This window comes from Pinus tabuliformis, chromosome 7 (genome assembly GCF_031772625.1).
Source record: "Pinus tabuliformis cultivar Carrire ecotype Pingquan chromosome 7, CPIR1, whole genome shotgun sequence".
In the NCBI taxonomy this organism is placed as follows: domain Eukaryota; kingdom Viridiplantae; phylum Streptophyta; class Pinopsida; order Pinales; family Pinaceae; genus Pinus; species Pinus tabuliformis.
In genome coordinates, this window is record NC_142293.1 from 1,359,597,349 (window position 1) to 1,359,622,880 (window position 25,532).

Genomic DNA, 25,532 nt, shown 5'->3' on the forward strand with positions numbered 1-25,532 from the left:
CCAAAAGGAACCTCATTGATCAATTGGAGGAAAGATTTGAAAAATTAGAGCTGGAAGTAAATAGGTTCTACAAAAAAATTGAAGCATTGATTCAGAAAGGGTTGCCCAACATTTATGTGATAAATGATAAATTAATCACTCATGAAGACTATGTCTTGAAAATGAAAGAAATGGCCAGAAGCAGTGTCAAGTTTAGTGGGATAAAGGGAAGTATGACAACAAAAGCATTTTTAGAAACCATGGCAAATGACTTCTACATACATAAGTGGTAAAACATGTTTTTACAATGAAGCCAAAATTTTCACAATACACAGAGGTTGATGAAATTTACCAGAGGGTAATTAAATTAACTATACCCAATGAAAAGAACTTTACGATTTACTAGATTAAAAAGGTAATCTGGGTGTAGTAAGACAACGAACAACACATTAACCAACACAATAGTCAGCACACAACGCATCAAAATTTTGGGTTGAATCAACAACTGAATCCACCAAAACCGAGCCACCTTTCCTTCCAGCTATCTACGTGGCCTATTTTTCTGCCATAGATAAATCTTATTATTTGTAATTAATCTAATAATACACTGTTTGTTGAGATAACGATTTTGTAATGATTTTATAATTATTAGTATAAATACTTCATTGTTTGAAGTATTAAGGGTTGATTTCTGAATGTAATTTCCTCTGCATATTGTAATTTTTCAAAGCACTGGGGCATCAATAATACAGAGACCTTTCACAGGATTCATGTGGTATACCAAATGGTGATGTGTTTCTTCAGTTTATTTGTTTAAACACTGTTTTTCTCTCTCTGTAATTATGAAAATGTCAATTACCTAACACAAACTATGATGAATAGGATTTGTTATTTAGAGCACCCTATTCTGGATGTTAGTAATTTTCATGTTTTTTCTGAATGCAAATTAAGGAATTCTTAATTGCTCCTTAATTTCTACCGAACCTTACATTTCTTCTATTTCACAATCCATTTAATATTCTTAAAGATCCAAATAGTGAAACCCAGCTTGCCCTGTGAAACTCCTCTACAATTTGATGCCAAAACTATTTTAATCTATATACGCCATAGCCCAATGGGATTATAACACTTAATAAACCAAACAATCCAATCAAAACAATCAGTATAGTCATAACTAGCCTAAAATTCACATAAAACATAGCTAAATTTTACAGAGATATCCCTCTCTGAAACTGGTAGGGCTAGATCCCAGCTTCCAAAGTGGTTTTGATGATGTCCTATGTCTCAACCTCAAAAATACAGAATGAAAACACGCGCATCAGTGGTGGAATGTAATTTCCAGTGTTTTCTAAAAAAAGTTACTTGGGTTTCCTTTTGAGTAGTTGCTTGATTTTTCATTACTTACATGTGGTGTTTTATGGACTTTATACTTTCGTTCAATAATTATTGTAACATGTCTAGATTATTCAACGGATTTAGGTTTATGTAGTTTTAATTCTTCTCGAATATAATATTTAAGCCCACATCTATACATTCTTAGTAGTTTTTCATCGGAGAACCCACTTTGTCTTATAGCTAATACCTCCCACTCGTGGGTGTATTCACTTACAAATCCTTTTTGTCTAAGGTGAACGAAATTTTTCATAAACATCGTCTGTGTCTTCATCATGGAACCTTTTGAGCAAGGCTTCCAATTTTTTTTTCCAATTGAATGAATGAGCCTAACATCTGTTGGAACAAAATAGGAACCAATCATATGCTTCAACTTCCAGGTTGTTGGATGTGGTCATGACCTTCTCTTGTTCTCCTATTGGTGGGTTTTCCTCGAAAATGACATCCATTTTATTTACCCACAAAATGGTGTGTCTATGGTCCTTACTATCATACTTAGGTAATTCCATTTTATTTTTTTGGTAGTCTCTTTCAGGAAACTTGGAATAGTACTAACTTCCTCAGAACTGTATATGTGGTATTTGTGGGACTTCGTGCATCAACGGAAATTCATGACTAGTAAAAACTTCGCCTTCTGGAGTCTTGGGACTTTGTGGCGATTCTTGAGTGATTAAGGGATTAAAAGATGGATTGACTCCTCCCATTAACTGGCTCATCATGTTCTCTATTTTTTTGATATTATTTTCCATTTGGTCTTGAGTACTAATTATCCTATCTTGGCCTTTTCCAAATTAATCCTGCTTCTTTTTGAATTATCAAGGCACTAACACATTCTATCAAGTTCTTCCTGAAATTTTCTTGAATTCGCATCGTCATTGCTACTCCCCATTGTGTTCTTCTTTTTCCTAGAGAGCCATTTATTATTATTATTATATATATATATTAATATTATTGTTTTAAAATTTAATTTAATTTAATTAATAACTTAATATAATTATAATATAGTTAATTTATATTATAGTTATATTATAAGTATATGATATAGTTAATTTAAATACTCCTCTACGACAAATAGTGATGGTTTACCCGTCGTTTAGTGGAGAACAAGGCGGTTGATCGAAGGTAGAAGCGACAAAGCACATGGTCTAACGGAGCGTAATGAGGTTGGACGACGGTTTTTCAAAACAGGTGGGTACATCACATGGGTAGAGGACAGAGGTGCTGATGAAGACATGCGGTGTTGGGGCAGATGACAGAGGTGGTTCGCAGAGAAAGGCGATGTTGCGGGTTGAAGGTAGGAGCAGGGCACTAAATCGAGATCATTACAGAACGAGGGTGGTAGTGTTACGTTGGACATGGAGTATGGACAAGGGTTGAGCGATGGACATGGAGCAAGGGATAGGGAGCACCAGGTAGGGAGCAGCGGGCAATGGATAGGAGGTCGAGCGTCGAGAGGGACAGATGAGTGAATGAAACAATGAAGCCTTACACGATGAGTGAAACCAACACAGGAAGGATTCAGTGGCTTCGATACCACAAGAACAAATAAACCCTTATTCACTGGACTTTGCCAATTGCAGACACACACACACACACATATATATATATATATATTATATATATAATGGTGAGCACGTCTAATGTCAGTTCAACTTCCCTCTCCTTTGTGGGTCTTCGAGGTTGGTTTCAATGGTTCCCTATTACAATACCATTGCATTATATGGTTCTGAAGTTGGTTTCGGTGCAACTCGACTAGGCACTTAGAGACCCCCTCTTCTGCAAGTTGCATGGGTGTATGAGGTAAATTTCTTTGTTTGTCTCTATCAAGTTGGTATTTTGGCTTCTAAGCAGTCACTTTATTATCAAGCTGATAAATCACAGACTTAGTCTTGTAAAGAATCTTAGTGAGTTTACACACCTAGCGTCGGCTAGGGTTTTTTATGGTACTCAATTGAAAAGTTGTTCTCACTAATTTCCAATCAAATCGTTTCTATGATCACACCTCTCTTCGGGACACTTTTTAGGCTATGGGAAAATAGACAATATAGAGTAATTAGGTAGTTTTTGGTGTGGTCACAAGCTTTGTGCAATTATGATTTTGCAATGGTTTTTATTATGGGTGATTTTTATAAATTTTACAAGTTTTGTGTCATTGTTTTCTTGTACTAGGTTTATCCTTCTCGAGGCTTCTAGTCATTAATTGTTGGGAAAAAGGACTTACCTTTTTTCTTGACTGTTTATTGTCCCATGTCACGTTAAAGAGGTTGGGTCCAATGAGGGGTTTCATCTTATCATGAGCGAGTCTATCGTGGGTGAACTCACATGCACCATAGGATTCAAGGCTACGCATCTTGTTTTTTAGAACTCACCCCACCAATTTTAAGGAGGAACTTACCAATATGGAGGAGGAAGCCTCTTTTCATCGCTCCTCCCTTTTAGACACAAAAGTCAAGGCTGAGTGGGTTGAATGGGTCATAGACACTAGTTATACACAATTGAGGTACAACCTATATATGCAGGCAATCAATTTATATTGACAAATGAAATTTCTGATGGTTCAGACTATCCTATATCATCACGAGTCTCATATGGACACTATCCATTCTTTAGAGCATATGTACAAGGATCTCAACACTCTCAATAGAAGAATGGCGCAGATTGAGCGCCATCTTGGTATTTACCACGTAGTAGGGAAGACTTCAGCAAACCCAACAACTCCCATTCCGGTAACAGGATCTAATTAAGACCCCTCAACATGAGGCACTATGGATTTGATGTATGCTTGAATAATTGTCATTTATTTTTTATTTGGCCAATGAGGCCTACATATTAGATCTATTTTGCTTGATTTTGTAACTTCCAGGTTTTAGTTGGCTCTCACCTCCTTATGGAGAGTCTATTTTTGTCTTTGGTCGGGTTTCCCTTGTAAGGTCCAACATGAATTTTGAAGACTATTATGTAATTCCAAATTTATCTAGTTAATAGAATTTTACTCAAAAAAAAAAGTTTTAAAAGATTTTTATTATAGAATATTAAGTTTTTGTAATATTGGTTAATAATATAAATAATTATTTAATAATTTTAATTTAAATAAAAACACATTTTTGTATATATATATATATATATATATATATATATAATCTGCTTAGTCTAAATAATAGATGAAAGATATTTTTGGCTAGAATTCGATAATACAATTTTAGTAAAATTGTGATTTCTTATTGTTTAAAATTCAATTTTGAATGCATAAAAAGATTCAAAACCCTAAATGAGGTACTCAATCATTGGAGATTAAACAACTTAAAATTATGATTTAAAATATTCCTACCGAACAAAATTGACCAGAAAATGTGTTTGAAAAAAGCTCATTTCATCTAAACTACTCATATATATATGAATTTAAATGATCTTTATACGCAATAAATATATTAATAATAAATAATTAAAGAAACAAGAATAATAATATAGTCTATACTATAGTTAGGGAGTCACAATTAATTTTAAAATAAAATTAAAAGATTATTAAAATGAATTTTACTATGAAACTTTGGAAAGTTTTTAATTTCGATTTAAACAAGTGCAATATGCAGTGTTGTTGCTTAGTACATGCCTCTTATGCAAAAAGGTAAGAAGTTATTATAACTAAGATAAAACGAATACTATGATATTTCAAAAAAAAGGCTATAAATAGGAAAAATTAATATTATTATTTTTTAAACTTATTGGTCTCATAAAGATATTGGTTGCCTAGAGGAAACATTAAAATTGTTTGTATTTTGTTGATTACTTGTAGATTGAGGGTTGTCCTAATTGCCAATTCCACAAATTCACGCATACAATAATGTTTCATAACGGGTGGGGAGCAGGAAAGTCCTCCGCCCCGACCACATATTTGTATTGACATTGAGCTTCTGTATATAAGTACTATGTGATTGATTCTGGCTGTATATAAATGTAAATATTGTACTTCAAGGCTAATATAAGCTTCTTCTAGGGACTCCCCCCCCCCATTTAAAAAAATAATGTTTCATAAGTTTAAATTTGGTTGATGGATTTTTTAAAAAGGTAAAATAATTGCTTGATTTGCTTTAAAAAAAAAAATTCCCTAAGGAAAATTCGTAATTTTCATTGATATTTAAGAAAATTACACGTGTAGATGCTATATAACATATGTTGTAAGTTGGGGTGACTCGCCCTTCAAAAAATAACTGAGTAAAAAAAAGCTCCTAGTGGGAGTGCTGATAGTGTAGCTGTCAATATATACATCATGATGTTAAAACTGTAATATGTACTGGTTGATAATAAAAATAAACACAAAATAATAGGCCCATCGAGCCCCTATGCTCTGATGTCCATATAAGGTCGATGGTAGTACTGGTAGTGTTCCCCTCCCCTCTGTTCTGGTATCATCTATGTACCTCTAGGTCGGACCATAACTTCCTTGGATAGCTTATCAGAAATCTAGTTGTGTTCGCTGTATGTGTGACGACAAACAATAGAGTCAAAATGTGCCTTAAGCCTAAGTGCCTCATCCAATATATGCCTCAGAGAAGATGCATGACAATTAGAAATATTGTTGAACCAATTCATAATGATCTTGGAATCCCTAAAAATTTGAAAATTTCTACATTGTTTTTCTAAAGGAAATTGGAGAAGGTGTCTGAGAGTGATGAGCTCAGCAAAATTATTGGTTCCAGTCCCCAGCCCCATATGAATTTTGAAGAAATGGGAATTAGATAAGTAAAGTACAACTCCCCCCCACATCCCTCCTCTTTTCGGATCCGTCAAAGTAAGCCTAGGGAATGTATTTGTCAATAGATTAAGGGATAACAAGGTGAGTAGTGGGAGTAGGATCATCATCAGAAATAAGATTATAGGTGGATTGTACATGGGCAAAGATAAGGTGCCAATTTGGAAGATGGTCATAGAAAATGATCTGGTTTCTTGCTAGCAAATGGCCCAACAAATGAGTATAGGAATGTTCCTAGCCTTGAAGGCTTGACCGTCATCCACCAGTTGTGCCATGCATCCAGTACAGTATGCCCTGCCATCGGAGGCGTATGGGGATAAATGAGAGAAGCATGTTCCACAACTCCAATGTGACAGGGAAATGTAGAAAGAGATGATCTGTAGATTTTGAGCTATGTCTACATAAACAACACCAAGATGGACCATTGAATGAGCGTTTCATGTGATTGTCCCCGGTGGGGGTTTTGTTCCAAAGCACTGTCCACATGAATAGTTGGGAGCATGGAGGTGCTTTTATTTCTAGAGCAGGCTCCACCACTTCTCAAGTACTGGTGGAAAATACATCGAGAAGATGATAAGGTATCCTTCCTTGGGAGTGTACTTCCCGTGTTTTTCCAATGCCCAGATCAATTCTTCTTCGCCTGTAGTGATCCTGATATGTTGTTTTAGAGAGTGAATATATATAATATTCTCCTTAGAAGCCCTTACCCAACTTTATCAGAAGTTGGATTTTGCTACCAGAGCCAAAATTTTCAAGATCTTCTTACCTGAAAATGCCCAGTTACCTAAGAAGAATCCTCCATACCCTCCTCCATCTTCCCTGGTTAAGCTAAAAAAAGTGTATCTATAATTTCCTATATTTTGGGTAATTATTCTGATCCGTGTGTAGATGAGCCCATTTTAGGATTCCACTCCATATTTTCCACATACATTAAACCAGCCATTGTATTCAATTTCAATCAATTCTTGGGTGATAACATTCATGAAAAATTTCTAAAATTTCCCACAGAACAGGTTTTTAATTACACCTCCATTTTACTATACATGTTCCTTTATTATCAAGCAGATAAGTTCAATTTTGCAATGTAGAAGCTTGATGATACAAAAAACCAGTAGCTAGTGATTTTTTGTACTTCATTGGTCATGAAAGAACAATAGGAATTTTCCTACAAGCAATTTATTGAAGAGTTTAGTCACCCAACAACAAACATCCCAAAAAACTCAATACAACGTAGAATTAGTGAAGATATCAAAAGAATTTTACATCTAACAGATCAAGCCAAGACTGGAGATTGGTATTTTACAAAAACTATACAGAAGTCAAGGTTTATGGTTGCAAATTGGCACCATACAAACTCCCTAAATACCTCCCCATGAGGATTTTTTTCCCTAGAATACATTAGACAAATGTTAAATTTCGATGACATTCATTTTGTGGTGGCTAAAAAGAAATCACAGTTCTGCATAAAGACACAGGTGGGCCCATTTGTATGTAATACTAGGACATCAGGTGAATAAGCAAACAAAATGCTTAAATAGATGAAGTTTAGCCTGAGCTTTACATGGTCTTATGACCCTTGTGGTATTATTTCAAAGATCAAAGTAGAAAATAAAAGTACTCCCTATATCCATACCTCAATGTCTGAGATAGAAAAATATGCTAATCAATTAGAATGGACAGAGAAAACCTTGCAGGAAGCTCAAGAACAACTCTTTTCTACTTCCATTTTGCAGACTCCCACTCCTCAGGAAAAAACAAGTAAAAGACAAAGAGAGGAGGGATCATCATCAACAACAGGAAGTGAAGCCAAAGAATTTAGGATCAGTTACATAAAAAGGGAAAAATTGACTCCTAGGATAGATGTAGAAAAAGAGACAAAAGAGCATGATGCCATCATAATTACAGACTCACCACCTGCAATCTGCAAATATGTAACATCATCACAGGGTTAGAAGGAAACATAACTGGATTCACAGAATGTCTAAGGAGAGAAGGAGAAGACTATTTTGATAGGTACAAAGAGATTAAGCTTAAGAATGAGATTCTTAAAAACAATACTTATAATTAGTTTTGGAAGCAAACCTCTAGCTCACAGTGCAGATTGTTATGAGTTTTTGATACAAAGCATGGAAAGATGTAGATGGCCTTCCTTGAGGCCCAAGTTCCACATCTGAAAACATTAGTAGACTACAAGAGTACATCATTTGAGTTCAGTACCAATGAAATCCATCCCATTGATCAAATGGAGATGCATAAGCAGACTAGTGAGATGATATCTTCTACTTTAACTAATACTAATATGTCATTATCCAAGTTGCGGGTTTCATTTGCCAATGTTCAATCTTAGTTAAAAATGGAAAAGGTATCCTCCTTAGAAAAGGATACTAGGATCAAGTCTTTGGAAGATTGATAATAATATAGGATATGGCCCTAAAGATGTCAATGTTGCAAAGGAGATTATCAAGAAGAAGAATCTGGAAATTGTAGCATTGAGAAAGAAGCTTAAGCTGCCAGCCACAGAGGACCCCTCAACCAAGGAAATTGAAGAAAATGAGGCACATAATGCTGACATGATGAAGTTGATCATAGAGCAGAATATACAGATCAGAAAGATGGAGGCTGAAATGGAGAAGATGATAAAGGATAAAGAACAAAGACAAAAAATGACCATTGTCCCCCTGGATTCCATACCCATTTCTCAGCTTTCAGTAACAGGAACAACCATTGCAGCTACTTCTTCCACTCATACTACAAGTGTTGAACAAGTGACAAAGACACTGGAGAAAATGTCAACTTAGTGAGAGGAGATCAAGACTTTACAGGAACAACTCAAAGCTCTGGAAGTACAAAAAGACAAAGTTGAAGCTTCTCGGCTTACTGAAATGCAAAAATCACAAAGACTGTTAGAGAAGTTGCAGAAGGTAGAAAAAGATACCTCAATTAGTCAGACCTTGGCTCAAGCCAAGGAAACCATTTGGATGGGTATTCTAGACTCTATGAATGAGATTTGGCCATCTATCCAAATCATCTTTGAACATAAAGAATTGATAGAAAAATCCACAGAAACCATTGTTCAGGGAAGGGAGAAGCTTGGAGAAATGCCCACAGAAGCCTCCAACATTATCAGATTCCTGAATTCTAAGTCAAAATATGAACTTGAAGAATTAGGAATTAGTGACAGAACTACCACTATTTTAGAAGTCAAGAAAGTTTTGACCAAAAGGAACCTCATTGATCAATTGGAGGAAAGATTTGAAACATTAGAGCTTGAAGTAAATAGGTTCTACAAAAAAATTGAAGCATTGATCTAGAAAGGGTTGCCCAACGTTTATGTGATAAATGATAAATTAATCACTCATGAAGAATATGTCTTGAAAATGAAAGAAATGGCCAGAAGCAGTGTCAAGTTCAATGGGATAAAGGGAAGTATGATAGCAAAAGCATTTTTAGAAACCATGGCAAATGACTTCTACATACATAATGAGGTAAAACATGTTTTTACAATGAAGCCAAAATTTTCACAATACACAGAGGTTGATGAAATTTACCAGAGGGTAATTAAATTAACCATACCCAATGAAAAGAAATTTATGATTTACTATATTAAAAAGGTAATCTGGGTGCAGTAAGACAACGACCAACACATTAACCAACACAATAGTCAGCACACAACGCATCAAAATTTTGGGTTGAATCAACAACTGAATCCACCAAAACCGAGCCACCTTTCCTTTCAGTTGTCTACGTGGCCTATTTTTCTGCCATAGATAAATCTTATTGTTTGTAATTAAGCTAATAATACACTGTCTGTTGAGATAACGATTTTGTAATGATTTTATAATTATTAGTATAAATACTTCATTGTTTGAAGTATTAAGGGTTGATTTCTGAATGTAATTTCCTCTGCATATTGTAATTTTTCAAAGCACTGTGGCATCAATAATACAGAGACCTTTCACAGGATTCATGTGGTGTACCAAATGGTGATGTGTTTCTTCAGTTTATTTGTTTAAACACTGTTTTTCTCTCTCTGTAATTCTAAAAATGTCAATTACTTAACACAAACTATGATGAATAGGATTTGTTATTTAGAGCACCCAATTCTGCATGTTAGTAATTTTCATGGCTTTTGCTGAATGCAAATTAAGGAATTCTTAATTGCTCCTTAATTTCTACTGAACCTTACATTTCTTCTATTTCACAATCCATTTAATATTCTTAAAGATCCAAATAGTGAAACCTAGCTTGCCCTGTGAAACTCCTCTACAATTTGATGCCAAAACTATTTTAATCTATATACTCCATAACCCAATGGAATTATAACACTTAATAAACCAAACAATCCAATCAAAACAATCAGTATAGTCATAACTAGCCTAAAATTCACATAAAACATAGCTAAATTTTACAGAGAGATCCCTCTCTGAAACTGGCAGGGCAAGATCCCAGCTTCCAAAGTGGTTTTGATGATGTCCTATGTCTCAACCTCAAATATACAGAACGAAAACACGCGCATCGGTGGTGGAATGTACTTTCTAGTGTTTTCTAAAGAAGAGTTACTTGGGTTTCCTTTTGAGTAGTTGCTTGATTTTTCATTACTTACATGTGGTGTTTTATGGACTTTATACTTTCGTTCAATAATTATTGCAACATGTCTAGATTATTCAACGGATTTAGGTTTATGTAGTTTTAATTCTTCTCGAATATAATCTTTAAGCCCACATCTATACATTCTTACTAGTTTTTCACCGGAGAACCCACTTTGTCTTATAGCTAATACCTCCCACTCATGGGTGTATTCACTTACAAATCCTTTTTGTCTAAGGTGAATGAAATTTTTCATAAACATCGTCTGTGTCTTCGTCATGGAACCTTTTGAGCAGGGCTTCCAATTTTTTTTTCCAATTGAATGAACAAGCCTAACATCTGTTGGAACACAATAGGAACCAATCATATGCCTCAACTTCTAGGTTGTTGGATGCGGTCATGACCTTCTCTTGTTCTCCTATTGGTGGGTTTTCCCCGAAAATGATATCCATTTTATTTACCCACAAAATGGTGTGTCTATGGTCCTTACTATCGTACTTAGGTAATTCCATTTTATTTTTTTTGGTAGTCTCTTTCAGGAAACTTGAAATAGTACTAACTTCCTCAGAACTGTATATGTGGTATTTGTGGGACTTCGTGCATCGACGGAAATTCATGGCTAGTAAAAAATTCGCCTTCTGGAGTCTTGGGACTTTATGGCGATTCTTGAGTGATTAAGGGATTAAAAGATGGAATGACTCCTCCCATTAACTGGCTTATCATGTTCTCTATTTTTTTGATATTATTTTCCATTTGGTCTTGAGTACTAATTATCCTATCTTGGCCTTTTCCAAATTAATCCTGCTTCTTTTTGACATTATCAAGGCGCTAACACATTCTATCAAGTTCTTCCTGAAATTTTCTTGAATTCGCATCGTCATTGCTACTCCCCATTGTGTTCTTCTTTTTCCTAGAGAGCCATTTATTATTATTATTATATTATTGTTTTAAAATTTAATTTAATTTAATTAATAACTTAATATAATTATAATATAGTTAATCTATATTATCATTATATTATAAGTATATGATATAGTTAATTTAAATACTCCTCTATGACAAATAGTGATGGTTTACCCGTCGTTTAGTGGAGAACAAGGCGGTTGATCGAAGGTAGAAGCAACAAAGCACAGGGTCTAACGGAGCGTAATGAGGTTGGACGAAGGTTTGTCAAAACAGGTGGGTACATCACATGGGTAGAGGACAGAGGTGCTGATGAAGAAATGCGATGTTGGGGCAGATGACAGAGGTGGTTCGTAGAGAAAGGCGATGTTGGGGGTTGAAGGTAGGAGCAGGGCACAAAATCGAGATCAGTACAGAACGAGGGTGGTAGTGTTACATTGGACATGGAGTATGGACAAGGGTTGAGCGATGGACATGGAGCAAGGGATAGGGATCACCAGGTAGGGAGCAGCGGGCAATGGATAGGAGGTCGAGCGTCGAGAGGGACAGATGAGTGAATGAAACAATGAAGCCTTACACGATGAGTGAAACCAACACAGGAAGGATTCAGTGGCTTTGATACCACAAGAACAAATAAACCCTTATTCACTAGACTTTGCCAATTGTAGACACACACACACACATATATATTATTATTATTATTATTATTATTTATTATTATTATTATTATATAACGGTGAGCAAGTCTAATGTCAGTTCAACTTCCCTCTCCTTTGTGGGTCTTCGAGGTTGGTTTCACTGGTTCCCTATTACAATACCATTGAATTATATGGTTCTGAAGTTGGTTTCGGTGCAACTCGACTAGGAACTTAGAGACCCCCTCTTCTGCAAGCTGCATGGGTGTATGAAGTAAATTTCTTTGTTTGTCTCTATCAAGTTGGTATTTTGGCTTCTAAGCAGTCACTTTATTATCAAGCTAATAAATTACAGACTTAGTCTTCTAAAGAAGCTTAGTGAGTTTCCACACCTAGCGTCGACTAGGGTTTTTTATGGTACTCAATTGAAAAGTTGTTCTCACTAATTTCCAATCAAATCGTTTCTATGATCACACTTCTCTTCGGGACACTCTTCAGGCTATGGGAAAATAGACAATATAGAGTAATTAGGTAGTTTTTGGTGTGGTCACAAGCTTTGTGCAATTATGATTTTGCAATGGTTTTTATTCTGGGTGATTTTTATAAATTTTACAGGTTTTGTGTCATTGTTTTCTTGTACTAGGTTTATCCTTCTCGAGGCTTCTAGTCATTAATTTTTGGGAAAAAGGACTTACCCTTTTTTCTTGACTGTTTATTGTCCCATGTCACGTTAAAGAGGTTGGGTCCAATGAGGGTTTTAATCTTATCATGAGCGAGTCTATCGTGGGTGAACTCGCATGCACCATAGGATTCAAGGCTACGCATCTTGTTTTTTAGAACTCACCCCACCCATTTTAAGGAGGAACTTACCAATATGGAGGAGGAAGCCTCTTTTCATCGCTCCTCCCTTTTAGACACAAAAGTCTTGGCTGAGTGGGTTGAATGGGTCATAGACACCAGTTATACGTAATTGAGGTACAACCTGTATATGTAGGCAATCAATTTAAATTGACAAATGAAATTTCTGATGGTTCAGACTATCCTAGATCATCACGAGTCTCGTATGGACACTATCCATTCTTTAGAGCATATGTACAAGGATCTCAACACTCTCAATAGATGAATGGCGCAGATTGAGCGCCATCTTGGTATTCCCCCGTAGTAGGGAAGACTTCAACAAACCCAACAACTCCCATTCCGGTAACAGGATCTAATTCAGACCCCTCAACATGAGGCACTATGGATTTGATGTATGCTCGAATAATTGTCATTTATTTTGTATTTGGCCAATGAGGCCTGCATATTAGATCTATTTTGCTTGATTTTGTAACTTTCAAGTTTCAGTTGGCTCTCACCTCCTTATGGAGAGTCTATTTTTGTCTTTGTTCGGGTTTCCCTTGTAAGGTCCAACATGAATTTTGAAGACTATTATGTAGTTCCAAATTTGTCTAGTTAATAGAATTTTACTCAAAAAAAAAAAAGTTTAAAAGATTTATATTATAGAATATTAAGTTTTTGTAATATTGGTTAATAATATAAATAATTATTTCATAATTTTAATGTAAATAAAAACACATTTTTGTATATATATATATATAGTATAATTAATAGATGAAAGATATTTTTGGCTAGAATTCGATAATACAATTTTAGTAAAATTGTGATTTCTTATTGTTTAAAATTCAATTTTGAATGCATAAAAAGATTCAACACCCCAAATGAGGTACTCAATCATTGGAGATTAAACAACTTAAAATTATGATTTAAAAAATTCCTACCGAACAAAATTGACCAAAAAAAGTGTTTGAAAAAAGCTCATTTCATCTAAACTACTCATATATATATATGACTTTAAATGATCTTTATGCGCAATAAACATATTAATAATAAATAATTAAAAAAACAAGAATAATAATATAGTCTATACTATAGTTAGGGAATCACAATTAATTTTAAAATAAAATTAAAAGATTATTAAAATGAATTTTACTATGAAAATTTGGAAAGTTTTTAATTTCGATTTAAACAAGTGTAATATGCAATGTTGTTGCTTAGTACATGCCTCTTATGCAAAAAGGTAAGAAGTTATTATAACTAAGATAAAACGAATACTATGATATTTCAAAAAAAAAAGGCTATAAATAGGAAAAATTAATATTATTATTTTTTAAACTTATTGGTCTCATAAAGATATTGGTTGCCTAGAGGAAACATTAAAATTTTTTGTATTTTGTTGATTACTTGTAGATTAAGGGTTTTCCTAATTGCCAATTCCACAAATTCACACATACAATAATGTTTCATAACGGGTGGGGAGCGGGAAAGTCCTCCACCCCGACCACATATTTGTATTGACATTGAGCTTCTGTATATAAGTACTATGTGATTGATTCCGATTGTATATAAATGTAAATATTGTACTTCAAGGCTAATATAAGCTTCTTCTGGGGACTCGCCCCCCCCCCCCCCCCCCCATTTAAAAAAATAATGTTTCATAAGTTTAAATTTGGTTGATGGATTTTTTAAAAAGGTAAAATAATTGCTTGATTTGCTTTTAAAAAAAAAAAAAAAAAAAAAATTCCCTAAGGAAAATTCGTAATTTTCATTGATATTTAAGAAAATTACACGTGTAGATGCTATATAAACATATGTTGTAAGTTGGGGTGACTTTCCCTTCAAAAAATAACTGAGTACAAAAAAGCTCCTAGTGGGAGTGTTCATAGTGTATCTGTCAATATATACATCATGATGTTAAAACTGTAATATGTACTGGTTGATAATAAAAATAAACACAAAATAATAGGCCCATCGGGCCCCTATGCTCTGATGTCCATATAAGGTTGTTGGTAGTACTGGTAGTGTTCCCCTCCCCTCTGTTCTGGTATCATCTATGTACCTCTAGGTCGGACCATAACTTCCTTGGATAGCTTATCAGAAATCTAGTTGTGTTCGCTGTATGTGTGACGACAAACAATAGAGTCAAAATGTGCCTTAAGCCCAAGTGCCTCATCCAATATATGCCTCAGAGAAAATGCATGACAATTAGAAATATTGTTGAACCAATTCACAATGATCTTGGAATCCCTAAAAATTTGTAAATTTCTACATTGTTTTTCTAAAGGAAATTGGAGAAGGTGTCTGAGAGTGATGAGCTCAGCAAAATTATTGGTTCCAATCCCTAGCCCCATATGAATTTTGAAGAAATGGGAATTAGATAGGTAAAGTACAACTCCCCCCCCCACATACCTCCTCTTTTTCGGATCCGTCAAAGTAAGCCCAGGGAATGTATTTGTTAATAGATTAAGGGATAACAAGGCGAGTAGTGGGAGTAGGATCATCATCAGGAATAAGATTATAGGTGGATTGTACATGGGCAAAGATAAGGTGCCAATTTGGAAGATGGTCATAGAAAATGATCTGGTTTCTGGCTAGCAAATGGCCCAACAAATGAGTATAGGAATGTTCCTAGCCTTGAAGGCTTGACCGTCGTCCACTAGTTGTGCCATGTGTCCAGTACAGTATGCCCTGCCATCAGAGGCATATGGGGATAAATGAGAGAAGCATGTTCCACAACTCCAATGTGACAGGGAAATGTAGAAAGAGATGATCTGTAGATTTTGAGCTATGTCTACATAAACAACACCAAGATGGACCATTGAATGAGCGTTTCATGTGATTGTCCTCGGTGGGGGATTTTTTCCAAAGCACTGTCCACATGAATAGTTGGGAGCATGGAGGTGCTTTTATTTCTAGAAAAGGCTCTGCCACTTCTCAAGTACTGGTGGAAAATACATCGAGAAGATGATAAGGTATCCTTCCTTGGGAGTGTACTTCCCGTGTTTTTCCAATGCCCAGATCAATTCATCTTCGCCTGTAGTGATCCTAATATGTGTTTTAGAGAGTGAATTTATATAAGATTCCCAATGTTGTTTCTAGATAACGGGGAGATTTAATCGAATAACAGATTTCTAGGCTTTTGTGAATAAAGTGGTGTTCTCAGGATCTGCGATATGTTCAAGATGAGAGATGCCCAAATTGGTGAGGTGTGTGATTAATTCCTGTGGGAGCCTGTAAGCGTTGCCACTTCCAATCCATGAATCCAACCCAACTCTGGCCGAAGAACCTAATATTTTCACCATGTAATCCCTTCCCAAATATAGGAAAGAGAGTTGAGGACAACTTTCCATATAATAGAGATGCATGTTCTGCTCCAAGTGGGTAGTCTAATCTAGTCCAAAATGCCATGAGGTTGTATGTATTTTTTGGAGACTACCATAGTCCATAAGCTTCGAGTTGTGAGAAGCTGCCACCCAATTTAGCAGCAAGGGCGGAAGAGAAGTGTGACAGGATTTTGATACCCCACCCTCCCCATTTCTTGGGTAGAGAAATCAGCTCCCATCGAGCCCAAACAAATAGCCTGCCTTCCTGTCTACCTTTCCAAAGGAGTCTGCAACATAGATTTTGGATTCTTGAGAGTATACCCCTAGGGATCCATGCCAGGGACATTCAGTAGACAGGGGTAACCTCTAGTATAGGTTTTATGATGACTAGTCGACTAGCTCTGGAGAGATATTTGTGATGCCAGATGTTGATCCTTTGCTCGATCTTAGCAACCAACCATATCCAGTCCGCAATTCTGTAGTGTTGAGGTTTTAGCTGATAACCAAGATATTTTAGGCCTTCATCCATAGTGTGTAATGTGAAGGGGAACCTGTGGAGGGAAAAATGTATTTCATGAGGGGAACAACCCGATGTAGTGATGGTAGATTTGCTTTTGTTGATCTCCATTCCCATGGAAATGCTGAATAATGTCATGATAGAATGTAACCCAGGAAATCTTCGCACAATATCTTGTTATGTGCCGAGTTCATAGAGAGACACTTAAGACTGATAAGATTGTGAGAAAACCCTTCTGATATGTTCTTTCTCGCACTAGGAGAGTGGGCCTTCTAGTAATCTGAGACAAGCCTGATATACTCAGGGTCCTTTAACCATGAAGTGTTAAATTTGAAAGGTGCTTTGGGCTTTTTCGCTCAGCCACTGAATTCAAGGTAAATGGGAGGGTGATTAGAAAACCCCCCATAACCAACCCACTTTCTGTAGATACGTCCCTATCCTCATAGTCATTCCTTGATAACGAAGCAATCCAATCTTTGCGCTAGTATCACATCCCTAGTCCTCTTGTTCCTCCAGGTCGGTTGTGGCCGAGCCAAAGGGATATCAATTAGCCCATGCTCCTTGAGAAGAGTCTCGAAAGTGTCGATAAAGAATCAATTTGTGCATAATGTCCCCATGATTTAACATATCCTATTGAGAAGTTAAGATCACCTCCCAATATGAGATTTTCCACTTGGAGGAGTCTGGATCGAAGGAGATGTTCCCATAAGGTTGCCCGGTTTTGATAGGGACCATAAACATTGATCATCCTAATATCAAGACAGAGCTCAGATGAAAAAATGTCTGCCCCAATGTATCCATATCCACCCCAAATATTGTTTAATTTGATCAGCTTGGGATTATATCCCAAAGCTATTCCACCTGATCTCCCATTCACATCCAAGGCATGGAAATGCCATCCAAGGATCATTGCTTCGAGTAATGGGGTGATGTGCTCAGCTAACCCAAGAGTCTCCTGAAGAAAAATAACTTCCACTTTTTCAAAGTTCAAGAGTCTGCAAAATGCTAGTTTTTTAGCGGGACTAGCTAACCCTCGGCAGTTGAAGGAGAGTAGCTTCATGAGGGGGAGGAAACCAAGGTGTTCTGTGCTCTAAGAACCTGGTCAATGGCAAGTTGACGGCCAACAACTACATCCATGCTTTCCTGAATCTTGGCCTTGGATATAGAAGAGGGTTGGCCCCGAGGTGGTTTTGGGGGTATGAGGGGGGGAGATAAAACCAATACCCAAAGAATTTGGTGTCAAGGTGTGATTTTGGGATCGAATATTATAGGTGCGGGAATGATTAGAAGAGTTTGATGGTGTAGAGGGATTTTCATTGAAGGATTGATCCAGGAAGGAGGGAGGGGTACATGAGAAAGTTAGAGGGGAGGGATTCAAGGGGCAAGCTAAAGAGTGGGGAACCAGAACTGATGTAAAAATGCAGTGTGATGTAGAAGTGACAAATACAAAAGCAATTGAAGCAAGGGAATTGACAAAAGAACTAGGGTTAGAATTAACTAAAGAGAGCGTAGCTGCTGCTATCGCCCGAGCCCTGGTCATTGGAGGTGAGGGAAGCCGAGAGTGGGCAGTGACGTGCTTCTCTTCACTCACTTTTGCAGCTTTGATCGGTATTGTGCTTGTGGTCATAGGATGTTCAGGTGCCCCTAAGATGGCTTCAGGAACCTCCGACAGTTGCTTCAATATAGTGGATTTCTTTACCAAAGGGCATTCCTTATATAGATGCCCAACTTTGTGACAACGCCTACAACGAAAGGGTACACCCTCATAGTCCAATATCTGAGTGTGCGTATAATGCTTCCAATGGAGAGTGATGTGTTCCTCTAAACCCTCCCTGGTGTCCAAATGAACCAAAATCTGCACCAAGTACATGTTTCCCGATGATAAGTATGAATTTTTGTGCTCCATATATGTGCCAAGGGCATTCCCAATGCGCTAGAAGATATCCTCTGACCAAAAATGTAAAGGTAAACTAGTGAGCCTTACCCATAGAGGCTTTGCACCTAGTTGTTCCCGTTCCAGATCGAACAAGGGGCTCCATCTCTTAAGCAACATTGGGGTGTGTTCAATGTTCCAGAATTTAGATAGTACCCAAGATGTGTAGTCTGCCCTCAGGAAATGAAGAGCGAACCATCCATGAGCCAGTGATGTAACAGTCGGAAGGTCAGTCAATATGTGACCCCAGATCTATGATATCCAATGTCTGATCCTGGCCAACGAATAAGTCTATCCCCAAATGCGGCCGACCAAAACCCTATCAGCAGTATCAACCACATCTCCCATTTTGATGCCCTCACCAAAACAAAGGGCTACGTCCTGATATTTTGCTTTCACACACCTGGATTTCTTGCCCTGTTTGGGTATCTTGTCTTTTGGACATCACGAAAGGATTCAGTATGGGGATTTTTTTCATCAACTCAATGCTCTGAAATGTCGACCTCCAGACCTATCGGTGTCCCTTCGAAGAAACCCGATGAGGGAGGAGCAGATACGGGGGAGTGTGAAGGACCGAGCGAGGTAGATCTGGAGGGTTTATATCCAGCACAGAGGATGAAATATGGGTTGAAATACCAACTGGAGGTGTCAATGTAAAACCCGAATGGGTCCAGGTTAATGCAGGAGGCTAGGAAGGGTAGGGATGCTAGCGAGGGGGGAGAGGTAGCGGAAACATGCCAGGTGAGAGGGTCATCAGAAAAAGGTTCGATCGGACACGAAGTTCCCGGTTTAGTGAGCGAGGGCAAGGTAACCACCTGGGGGAAAATGTTAAAGGAGGCAAGGTTCAGAGAAAACAACACATCTGATATCGGGGGTGGTGTGGTCGTCTAGATGGGGACTGAAGCAAAGGGATCCTCTAAGTAATCAACCTGATCAATCTCCATGTCTGTAGCCGACAGTCATGAAAATTCCACGCCAGATGCCAAAAACACTAGGGAAGGTCATTATACCGGGGAGTCATGGCCGTAGAAAGGTAAACGTGTTGTAGGGGTCGTCACGGATATCACTGAAGGTAGTAGGTAACAGCAATGACAAGCAGGTGGATGCGTGACTGGAGTGGATGGTGCAGAGACAAATTGGAGCATAACCCTAACCCTGACCTGCCTCGATGTGCAATCTCGTCTATAGTAGTAGCTCCATCTCCCTTTGTCTTGTCTTTTCTTTAAAATTTTATTTATATATTTGAATCTTTTTTAATAAATCCAATTATAAATCATTCTAATTTTTTATGAGCTTAAAGGTTTAGATGTTGGTATTGTAACAAATATTTTTAAATTATGATTTAATATGAGTGTATATGGGATATCTATAATAATAAATAAATAGACAAAGTTTAGTTGAATTATTGGATGTTTTGGCCCTTTTAGAGGTACATTTCTTGATCAATTTTGTCTTATATCTAGCAGAGAATTGTAATCAAAATAACATAAAAGATAATTTTATATTCCATTGGAAATATCAACAAGTGAATTTGATCAACCAACTTAATATGTGGTTGAGTACCTAATAATGCAATTGATCTTTATTATATTAAAAATACTTTTTGAAAAATGTCATAAAAGAGATCGTATTCATGTGTAATAACAACTTTATATATGAATACTAATTATAAAATTCATATAATTCCATTTTATTTTGATGATAAAATATTTTAGATTTATTTTTTAATTAGATTTTGATATATAGTAATAATTAATTATGAAAATTTTAACTTTTAATATTATTTTAAATAATTTCCTAATGGGGGTGACAAATACGGAAAACAACTTTACGTGTGGTTGATGATGCCAAACACTTGCCTGTTGGTGCGGGGGCCAACCTCCCTGTCCTCTCACGACGTTCTAAGTACGAGAGGTGTTAATGTAGTTCATGTGAATTTACCGTCATCCTCGTTGGGAGAGGGAGCCGACGAACATTGCTCATATATGAAGGGTGGCGTTCTCTGGTATGGCATGCAATTTTGTTTCTGTGGTGGTTTGTTGGGTGTTGGTTGAGCTCTGGTAGCAGTTTTAAACTCCACAATTGACGCCTTGTCTGGCAATGGTGGCGTTTTCGGAGTCGGAGTCCCCTCCCTAGCATCACGATTATTGAATTGGTTGCTTTCTTTTCTCATGTGCGGTCTCTGGATTTTTGGATTGGGATAAGGGTTCGCCATATGGTTATTGGGTCAACCTGCGAGCCCTGTTGTGGGTGGTTGGGTATCCACACTCCTGGATTTTGTCTGTGTCTACGATGTAGTAGGTCTACTCTGCCAAATGATTTTCCTCTACGGTTTTTCTTTCTTACGAGACTCCTGTGGTGGAAGGGTGTCAGTTCTCAGGTATTCCAGTCAATGCTCTTTTTGCGATGGGTTGGGGTTTGTGAGTTGATGGTTAAATATCTTATCGTTGCCACAGTATATTAGATTCCTGTAGTTCCCTAGGTGAGGCTGGTAAGTGACTTGCTAGCGTGGTTGGGGAGTTTCTTTGCAGCCATAATTATGGTGTGGGTTGATAATTGTAGGCTCGTTTCACCTTTTCCCAGTGTCAGTGGTTTGGATACAATGCACCCTAAGCTGCACAACACTCGTTTCCTCCTCCCTGACTAAGAGAATTGCGGCCAGCTAGGGGAGCTGGGGGTCACACTTGTAGGTCGAAATGGCGTAAGAGGTGTCTCCAAGCTTTGGTTAGGGTGGCTGCACCACCGACAGCTCGGGTCGGGAGGCTTCCAGGACTCGTGGTGGTTATGGTAGCTCATTTGCTGGTCGTGGAGGGAGAATCTCACGGATTTCGAAGAGGGGTGGATTGACACATCGAGGTAGCACGAGGGAAGGCTAGACGACCTGGGCATGGAGAAACGACGAAGCATCACTGTTGTTTGGAAAATTGTCTGGATTTGATCCAATCTATACTGGACCGCCTTGAAACTTCTGAGAGGGCGCAACAGGAAGAACATGCAACACTCATTTTTATGTTGAACAAGATGCATTACTTTCAGTGTCATGTTCGGGAACATGTCATGGTGGTATGATGTGGTCAAAATCTACTATCAGAGAAGGTGGAGAAACTTGAGGCCTAGATGGCTCACTTCGAAGAGCATGTGCAATTCTCCTTCCATTCTCCTCCTCCTCTACGGACTGCTCCAGACAATCCTGCTTCTATTACTCTTATGACTGAGCATGATTACAGGTGTTTTACTTGTTTTATGTTTTTTTCTGGTTCTTTTGGCCTCCTAAGTTGTGGACTGTGTCTCTAGTTGTTCTTTTGTTTCTTTGTCATATGTTGATCGCAGTAGTCAACAAACCTGGTCAGGGTGAGACTACTTGCATTTTGATATTGATGTACTTCTTTTTTGATGAATGAATAAAACTTTAACTTACAAAAAAATAATAAAAAATAAATATTTTTTTTTTTTTTATGAAACTATTTTTTGATATTAATATAAAACAAATAATTATAAAATTAAAATATAATTGTATATAAAATTTGAAATGAAAAAATATTAACCTTTAATTAATTAGAAAAAAGAAAAATGTATTTACATACTTATATTTTTTTTAAATAAATACATATAAGTTTAACCAAATGCATAAGTTTAAGGAAAAAGGTAAAATGAAAAAGTTAATATTGAGTACCTTAGAAATTAAAATAAAATAAATTTGATAATTGAAATGGTAACTTTTATATATACTCAACAATCGAAGTGTACCTTAGAAATTAAAATCCTTTGACAACCTTATAAAGGTATTTAGCCTTGTCTCATTTTCAAATGATTTGTGTTGGTATATAATATAAATAAATTATATACATAGTACCTAGAAATCAAAATCCTTTGACAACCTTATAAAGATATTTCGCTTCAAAAGTGTGTGTTGGTGTATTATACAAATAAAATAAAATAAATTACACCACCATGCATAATATTAATAAAATATATATACTAAAGAAATATATGCAGGCATCATATGGTCTTTTGTGTTGAGTGATAAGGCATTTATCTTGCTTCCACATGATGCTTGGGATGAAACATGTGTAAAATTAAAATATTATTTGGGAAGTCAACCATTTCAATGGGCGTCTAAGTCAAGTAATTTTGTGTAAATTTAATATTCTTTTGGATTTCTCCTTCACAAAGATCAAAAGTTAATTCCACAAATGTGTTAGTGAAACTAGTAGACTAGTCTTTTGTTTACAATTCAATGCATGATGGATTAAAGTTAAAATAGATTTACATTAATTCTTAGTATGTGAGTCTACACATAGGCAAGTGCATGTGCACACATGGCAACTCCTTGTTAAACATGATAAAAATTACACCTTACTCATATTAAACAACACATGATATATATATATATATATATTTTAAATGTCATGTTCCAATTCTATATTAAACATTTAAAAAATGATATATCTCCATAATATTAAGATATAAAAATAATTTTGAATGAAAATTAAATAAAAAATAGCCATTTTCAATTATTTTCTTTATATCACTTAGATAAAGTTGATTTTAGAATATTTTATTTAAGATAGATATTAGAATAATTTACTTTTAATAAATATTGAAATATTCTTTTATTATTAATTTCTTTTAATATTATATGTAAACTCTATGAACATAAGAGTTGCACATCTCTTTCATATTGATTTGTAAAAAATACATTTTGACAAAAAAAAAAACTAATTCACTTTAACTATAAAATAGTTTAATCATAACATGTCAAATCAATAAAAGATGTTAATGACATTTTAATTATAAAATATTTTAATGATAACATGTTAAATCAAATATTCACAACTCGCAAGATTTGATTGAAATTTGGTCATAAATAGTGACATTGATATGTGTACTAACACAACCACATGTAATTAATTAAATGTGATTGATATACGTCAAAGGCTTCATTCGTATCTACTACCACACAAACCATTAATAAATATATAACAATGAAAATAATATTACAATAAAAATATCATTATAATTATAATTATAATTAATAATTAAATAATAATAAAAAATTTAAAAATAATAAATAATAATAACTAGTATTTAATTATTAATTAATAATGATTAATAATTAAGTAATTAATTAGTAATAATAATTAAATAATTAATAACAATTATTAATTATTAATAATTAATTAACAGTTAAATTAAATAATTTAAAAATATTACATAATTGATTTTTATATTGAGAAAGCTTATTATAAATTCAAGGCATATAAATCTTAAGACAAATATTATAAATCGAAAAATAAACATGGTTGACCATGTCTGACCACTGATGAATTTCATAGTGACACAATCTTTGTCACAATGCAATGTTGGACTATGGTTGACCATCATTGATTTTCATATCGAGAGAAGCTTTGGCACAATGCAACGTTGGACAATGGTTGGTCATGGTTGATTTTCCTATTGAGACAATCTCTGTCATAATACGAACGTTTACCATGGATGACCATGGTATTCACAATGTGACGTTTGACCAAGACACAATCTTTGTCACAATGTGTTCATAAACCCCATAATAAACATGGTTGACCATGGTTGATTTTCATATTGAGACAATCTTTCTCACAATGCGACATTGGAGCATGGTTGACCATGAATGACCATGGTTGTGACAATGTGACACTGCACCAAGGGATTGATAAACCCAAGGGATATGAACTAATTCATATTGACTTGTAAAAAATACATTTTGACAAAAAAAAAAAAACTACTTCGCTTTAACTATAATATAGTCTAATAACATGTCAAATCAATAAAAGTTGTTAATGACATTTTAATTATAAAATATTTTAATGATAATATGTGAAATTAAATATTCACAACTCATGAAATTTGGTCATAAATATTGACATTAATATATGTATTATGATGACACTTGATTATATATATATATATATATATATATATATATATATATATATATAAAATAACTTTTTTGATAAAAATTATTTATAACTTCATAAAATTACTCACTTTATCTTCATGAACTAATAGAAAAACAAAATTATCAATTTAAAAAATTTCAAATTTTTTTCCCGTAAAAACAATATAAACTACCATCAACAAATATAAAAATAATTAAAATATATTTAAATATGAAAACTTTGAAAAGTTCATAAGGTCGATTTGGAAATCTCGTGAAGAAAACCCAGCGGGGATGTCGAAATGGTGACATGAAAGTGGAGGAAAATGAAAGGAAAATTAATAGAATAAATGAAGTTAATAATATAATTAATATCTTTATTTTAAAATAAATAATTGCATTAGCCTACCACTGACGTTTAAGAATTTTAAATTTGTAGTAGTAATACACTCTTTTTTATATTTTTTCATATATTTAAATATTTAATAATTACACCGTAAGGCATTCCCATATAAAATCCATTCCCTTTTTGCCTACTTGTCATCCTTGGACGTCATACGATTAGATGTTAGACAATTACAAAAACTTCAATCGTCCGATCAAAACAATTACAAATTCGTTGGAAATAGTTACAAATTGGTTACGGAGTGGTATGCATTGGTTACTTGTAACGATTAGCGGACTTCTTTTTTAAACTAAATGCTTTGCGCCTCCCATTCAATATTGTGGTTGGCCCTCTCATCTTCAATATGAATTCAT